Source organism: Neopelma chrysocephalum, unplaced genomic scaffold (genome assembly GCF_003984885.1).
Source record: "Neopelma chrysocephalum unplaced genomic scaffold, ASM398488v2 Primary Assembly neopelma1_44, whole genome shotgun sequence".
In the NCBI taxonomy this organism is placed as follows: Eukaryota; Metazoa; Chordata; class Aves; order Passeriformes; family Pipridae; genus Neopelma; species Neopelma chrysocephalum.
The window spans coordinates 25,317,703-25,324,253 of NW_020897703.1; positions in this window are offsets into that span (position 1 = coordinate 25,317,703).

Below are 6,551 nucleotides of genomic sequence, written 5' to 3' on the forward strand. Positions count from 1 at the left end.
TGAACAGCTAGAACTCCGGGTAGCCTTACCTTTCCTTTGGGCTTTCCCCTGGCCTCATGCATTATTGTGTTACTTTTTCTCTCATAGTATTTTGTCTGACCCTGCCATTGGAATCCTTATTACCAATAGCAGGTTTAAATTCTCCCTGCCTTTCTCCTCTACATGACTTGAGTTGTAGGCACACACATTTCTCCCTGCAGTGCTGACTGTCAGAGCAAGGTCTGGGGCATCCCATTCAGCAGGAAGTGACCCCTGGGCTGAGCACTACTGGAGCACCATTGAAAACTCTCTGTAGACTCTTTCAGAGCAGTGGAAGGATGACTGCCTTTGCTAGCACCTGCTCTTGTGCAAGTTTATGTGGACACTGAAAGCAGACAATTTCCGTTCAACGAATGCTTGTTCTGCTACATTATCATCAGTGGTATCAAGACCCCTTTTCCTGAATCACAATTCCATGCAGTTATGACAGTATTCATTATTTTTTGTCTTTTTCTTCCTTTTGTAATTTTTCTGAATAAAGAGAAACCAGGCTGATACCAGACAATAGGTGAAAAAATTTCCTCACACTTTGGTTTCAGCATTCCATCATTGTCTTTACTCTTCCAAAGTAATTCAGATATTTATTTTAAAGTTTGTTTGGTTTTTTAAAATTTATTTAAACTGTGTAATTCTCAGCTCTTGATATAAATGTGTTGGGGGTTTGGGGTTTTGGTGGGGTTTTTTTTGTTGGTTGGTTGGTTGGTTGGTTTGGCTTGGGGTGTTCTTCTTAGAAGTAAGGAAAACAAATAATAAACCAGCCTTAGTGATAAATGTGTAATACTGACAAATGGCCAGTTTGGATCATATGATCTAACTTTAATATGAATTAGTTAATATATTTTAGGAATAAACTTATTTACTCTGAGTTATGCTGCTGCAATCATAATTTAATCTAAAACATTAGTAGCATGCAACTGGGGGACTAATGTGTTTGTGGCTAAAATCCGTGTCACTATCACACTCTTCAAGCTGATATATTAAAAAATATTGCAAATCTCAGTAGACATTTGAAAAATAGGCCCCACTTTTCTGGAGCTTTGTAGTGCTTTGAAAATCCAAAGTGAGGAAAATCTCTTAAACCTTTTTCTCCTAGTCAATAAAGCTCATGTAGAAAAGGCACGTGAAGGGAAAACATGAGCAATTGTACCAGTTCTCTGCCAATTCTTCTGCCTCCACTGGTCACTGAGTTCTATATACAGCATTATGTGTTCCCAGTCAATGTAAAGAAATGTACTTTTTCCTATAACCATGATATAAGATGAATCTATGTTGGCCACAAGCCATGGATATTGGGGCAACAACCCCTTACACAACTAGCCATTTTTTTACAACGACTGTTAGCCTCAAAAGGCTCTGGGTAACAGTTGCCCAGGAGTACCCTTTGGACTCAGGAAGAACAGCATTCGTGGTGACAGCAGAGCACATGAGCTACAACTGAACCTTTCTGATGGACTTGTCAAAGGTAACCTGAGCAAAGATAGCTAATTTATGGCTCTGTATGCCTAGACCTAACTTTCTATGTAATGAAACAGGATATGTTAATGGACTTAAGCATTACTGCGGCAATAAAGAAATAGATGTTAGTCCCAAGGTTATGGAACAGCAGAGACATCTGGCTGCTGAGCAGGGCAGGGCCGTTGCCAGTACTATTCAAATGCACACATCCTGCAAGGCTTTTACAATGTTTGCTTAGAAAGAAAAAAGTTTCTGGGCTGACCCATTCTGATGCAAAGTCTGTTCAAGTAAGTGAAATACATTGCTTTCAGTAACTCTTGGGTTAAGATTTTTCACATCTTGCTGTTACCTACAAGCCTCCAAACAGAAAACCAACCAACAGTCCTGAAGACTTCTATGCTCATGATTTATAGCTGAAAATTGGTCTGTAGCATATTGTAGATGTTGCTGGAAATACATATGTTCGCTCACAGTAGTCAACAGAGCCCCACAACCATCTGTCACCAATTGCAAGCTTAACAGGTCTTAATTTGGCTCATATCTCTGTAATTTTATCTTTGTATTACCTGGGAATTCCTGTCCTCTCACAGCTTCAAGTTGCCACAAAACTCTTCATATAGTTGCTTTAATTCTACTTCTGCTGATGCCTTCACCCCCTCATATCTGAGTATCAGGGAAAGGCAAGTTTGGGCGGAGGCTCTGACCCACAACAACCAAGTTTGTCACAATGCCGGAAAAAGTAGTAAGTGGCTTAAGGAATGATACCTGCCCTTTAGTTTGAACGGACCACGGTACAAGCCTTTTGCAAGCTGGTGGTGACTTTTCCATTAATTTATTTCAACAGGAGGGAATGAAAGCTCTGCCAGCCAGTTCAGGTGGCACTACTTTCCAGACAAGGAGCCTCTGGCCGGAAGGGTACTGGGGTGGAACAGTTGCACCTTTTGTTATGACTGTAACAGAGCTTGAATTACCTGGGTTTAGTGTGGAAGTCCTGCAAACTGCTCTTGGAATAGGCTAAATTAGGTTAATCACAAGCACCAGTGATTTTGAATTGTTCTGTGAACAAGGAAAACTGTTGGCTTGCAGTGACATCTTTCATCATTAATTAATCAAAATCTAGACATGCTGAATTGTGTATCACCACTGACTTCTCAGCAGCTGCTGAAAGTACTAAGCAATCCATTCACTGCCACACAATAGCTGCTCTCATAAATCCCAAAACAGAAGATAGTGTTTCTTACCTTTCAAAAGGCCCAACACCAGGCTGAGCAACACAGCAAGGAATACACGGCGTCTCATTGCTGCTTCTGTTGCTGCTGCTACTTGCTGCTAAACCTTAGAGAAAGCGCTTTTCTCCTCTGGTGTCAGCTCATTTAAGGTCCCAGCCACAGGTAGAAAGTTCAGCCCTGAGCTGACGTCATGGTGGCAAGTGGCAAATGATAGATTCAAGCTGTGTTGTATTTCCTCTTCAGGCTGGGAGGAGATTTCTGGACTGGCAGCGTTCTTCCTTTAAGTCATAAATATCTGACACAAGGAAGTTACCACTAAATAAGCTGACATGGGAACTGACAGCATACCAGCTATCCCCTGCTAGTTTTCTATACTGACACCTTCAGTGCAAATTAAATGGAGGGTGCCATATAACCTGTTCTTAAAGTGGAAGAGGTGACCCCATCCCAAGGCATACTTATTATGCACTTGGAAAATAGTACCTGGGATCCACATGCTCATTTCTCTTGCAATAAATTAGCAGTACAGACAAGCTCCATGCCTCAAACTCTGATTATTTCTTTCTTATAAGCAAAATCCTATGCCAAAGCACTTCTTACGCTTAACAGGGTAAAAAGAAACAGAAAACACCCACACCTTTGACATCGAAGAAGCAGGACTGACCTTGGCTTTTCTGGCAGTGATTATGGCTGTTTTGTTTGCTGCCATCTCTATGTTGTTGTGGGCTCGCTAAAGTGGTGGGCCAAGAGAAGGAGGAGCAGGCAGCACAGCCAGCAGATGTTTGTGTTCAAGTGGCAGCATTCCTTTCTTGAGAGGAAGTGTGCTCCTGCTGGGGAGACATTTTTAAGTAGGGATGGTCAGGCTGGAGCAGGAAGCCTATAGCAGATCTAGAAATGACAAATAACCTAGAAGGCCATGAAGCAGGTAACACAGCTGTGATGCAGGGAAAATAGGATGGAGGCTGACACTTTTTGACATTGCATGCCAGGAAGCCTCTGAAAATTGCCAGATAGAGACCAAGATGGGAAAAAAGGTCTCTCTGGGCAGGATTTGGTTTTCCCGAACTCTTCTTATTTTTAGCTGCCTCCTCTGCCTAAATTCTCCAGCTGAACAGTACGTTTGTTCTGCTTTGTGCTCCAGTAAAATGCATTGCTTGAGACCATTAGAAATCAGATGGGCCACAGCGGTTTCCAGTTCCTCCTTTTCAGGCAAAGGTGTAATTTTTCTCACTTTGAAGGTCTGGGTGATCCTGTGTCCTGCCACAACTGCCAGTAAAGTCTTTCTGTGAAGTAAACACAGATTATCCCATCATTATCAGACATAGACAAGAAGGATGAGCAACCCATTGGTTATCCCCTGCAAAGCCATGTCTAATGGCTATGTAGCTGATCTCTGGCAAACTCAGCTGCCAGCAACACTGGCAGGTTATAAACACACTCCTGAATTCCAAGTAACAGCTCTGTGTGTTAAACAGCTCTCCCTTCATCTGCTTCTGTTTGATCTTCTGTTTTAAGAACAAGAAATGCAGTCTCAGGTACTAATCTCCTTTATTGATGGGGTGGCTCTCCTTGTATGTAGGAGGGCGGGAGAAACCAGAAGTATTACGCAAGTAATTTCTCAGCTTAGGGTTGTCCTAAAATTTTACCTTGCACTGAACCAGGAAACGCTGTTGGCTTCCAGGCAGCAAAAATGGTGGTATGCCTCTTGCTGGCACAGGGAATGAACTGCCTCTTCACTCTGCCATGTGAACCTGCTCAGAGTGTGGAGCCTGAAATGTGGAATGATTTGTCTGCATCCTCCTTTGCCCCTCTGTCCCCGAAGCCCCTCCAGTGCAGCCTGCTCCCCACTCCTACTCCTGATCTCCACAGTGATACACTGGCAGCACCTACCCTTCCCTATGGCAGGCTGGGACAGGACCCCAGACCCCTCAGGAGCTGGTGCTGAAGGGGATGTGCTGGGTTGGAAGCAGCCCACACTTGCTGTCAGGGAGCTGTGGGGCCGAGGGCACTGGGGGTACCAGGAGCAGCCGGGGCCCATTGCACTGCTCCCAGCTGGGAAATGGGGCTGTCCTGCCAGGATGGCCGGGGCAGATCCAGCCCTGGGCTGTTATGGGGGCCCCTCAGCCCCCCTCCCACTCTGGCTGCCTCTCCAGCCCATGCTGGATTCAGCTCCTGCCCCTGCTGCTACTCCCTCCCATAGCAGTCGCCCAATCAATTCCTTCAGGCCCCTCCTTAAAACTCTGCTTTGCCAAGGAGCTGACAGAAAAAGGGGAGGAAATGGCTGGGAAGTGTTTGTCCCCAGTGTGCTGTGCTTCCCTGCTTGATCAGCGTCCAGCCTCCACCCCAGGACACCACCTCCCTCCCAGATTTAGGGGCATCCAAAAGGGACATCCAAAAACTAATCCCAAAGTCTCATTAGAATAACATATTTCAGTGCTGTGATCCCCTCAGACATCAGCCATCTGGGGGAGCCGCAGCACGTGCTTCAGGTGGAAATGGGTGTGCAGAGGGGAACAAACCTGGCTATGGAGGGTGTTTGGCAGAGTTGTATGCCACCCATCCTCTGGACTCTTCAGTCATTGCAATACATTCAGATTTTCCAGTGCTGCCTCGAGGTGCAGCTAGACTAACCCAGGTCTTGAAATCTTCCCATTGGCTGTGAAGTGAGTGTGTAGGACCAAGAGAACTTCTCAGGGCACCATTGAAAATGAAGGTCAGGTCTTCAGCAGGTGTAAATGGTGCAGCTTTGCTGCCTATACTAGTGTCTAAAGGTTGAGCATGCAGTCTGCACATTAAAACTGTACAGTAAATGCACATCAGGAGCCGGTGTATTACCTGTATTTTTTGACTTTGTTTCTATTCCCACCTGATTGTTTATATCTATTACGATCACAGTTTTGGCAGAGTGAATCATTTGCAATGCAAAAGGCACCAGTTCCTCCAGGAAATAATGCGCTGAACAGACACACATCTTCACATACCAAAATTTTCGTCTCTACTTGCCTTTCCCTGTCCATTTTGTGACACACCAGTGGTCACAAAAGGGTCTCTCCAGGAAGAAGGGGAGTGACAGGCTGTATGTGCCCCATTGCTTACCAATTTGTGGGGGAATTAGTAGTAGAGATTTGGTGGTTTAGGAGAACAGATGCAGAGAATTGCCAAAACAGGAGAACTGATGTCAGTGAGACATCAGCAGGTACAGTTACTAATGAAGTCATTAGGCACACATTTAGACAATAGATAGTTGACTGCTAGTCCAGACAAACTCAAGAGCCACAGCAGTTGTGATGTCCTGCAAGGAATTATGGAGAAAACCTCCTTTGAAGAAATAACTAAATAACTTTCCAGAAGCTGTAGAAACAAATTGGTGTGTGTCAAATCTCAGATATGACAGTCAAGAACGCTGAAAAATTATTATGGAATAGAAACTATGCTATGTTTAGTAACAATCACAGTAGTTGCTCTTGTCAATGCTTGTTTATGCCAGCAAAAGGAAGTATCAGAGGTAAAAGGCCTTATTTATCTGTTAGAAAGTTCATAGTCCTGTGCAACCTCATTATATAAGTTGCATGTAATCAAGGGGCAATCATGCTACCAGAAGATATACAATAAAGTAGGAACAAGTAAGTGTCTTTTACAGCTCTTCATGTGTGTCATCTCGATACTTTCTTCCCACATATTTTTCAATCTTATTCCTTACCAGATTCCTCTACACTTTGCTATCTCACGTAAATTTGGTTCATCCACTATATATTACATACACAAGCAGAAATATATGTTGTAATTAGCTAAAAGTTAAAAAAAACCTTCAGAAAGTCTAAATCCAAG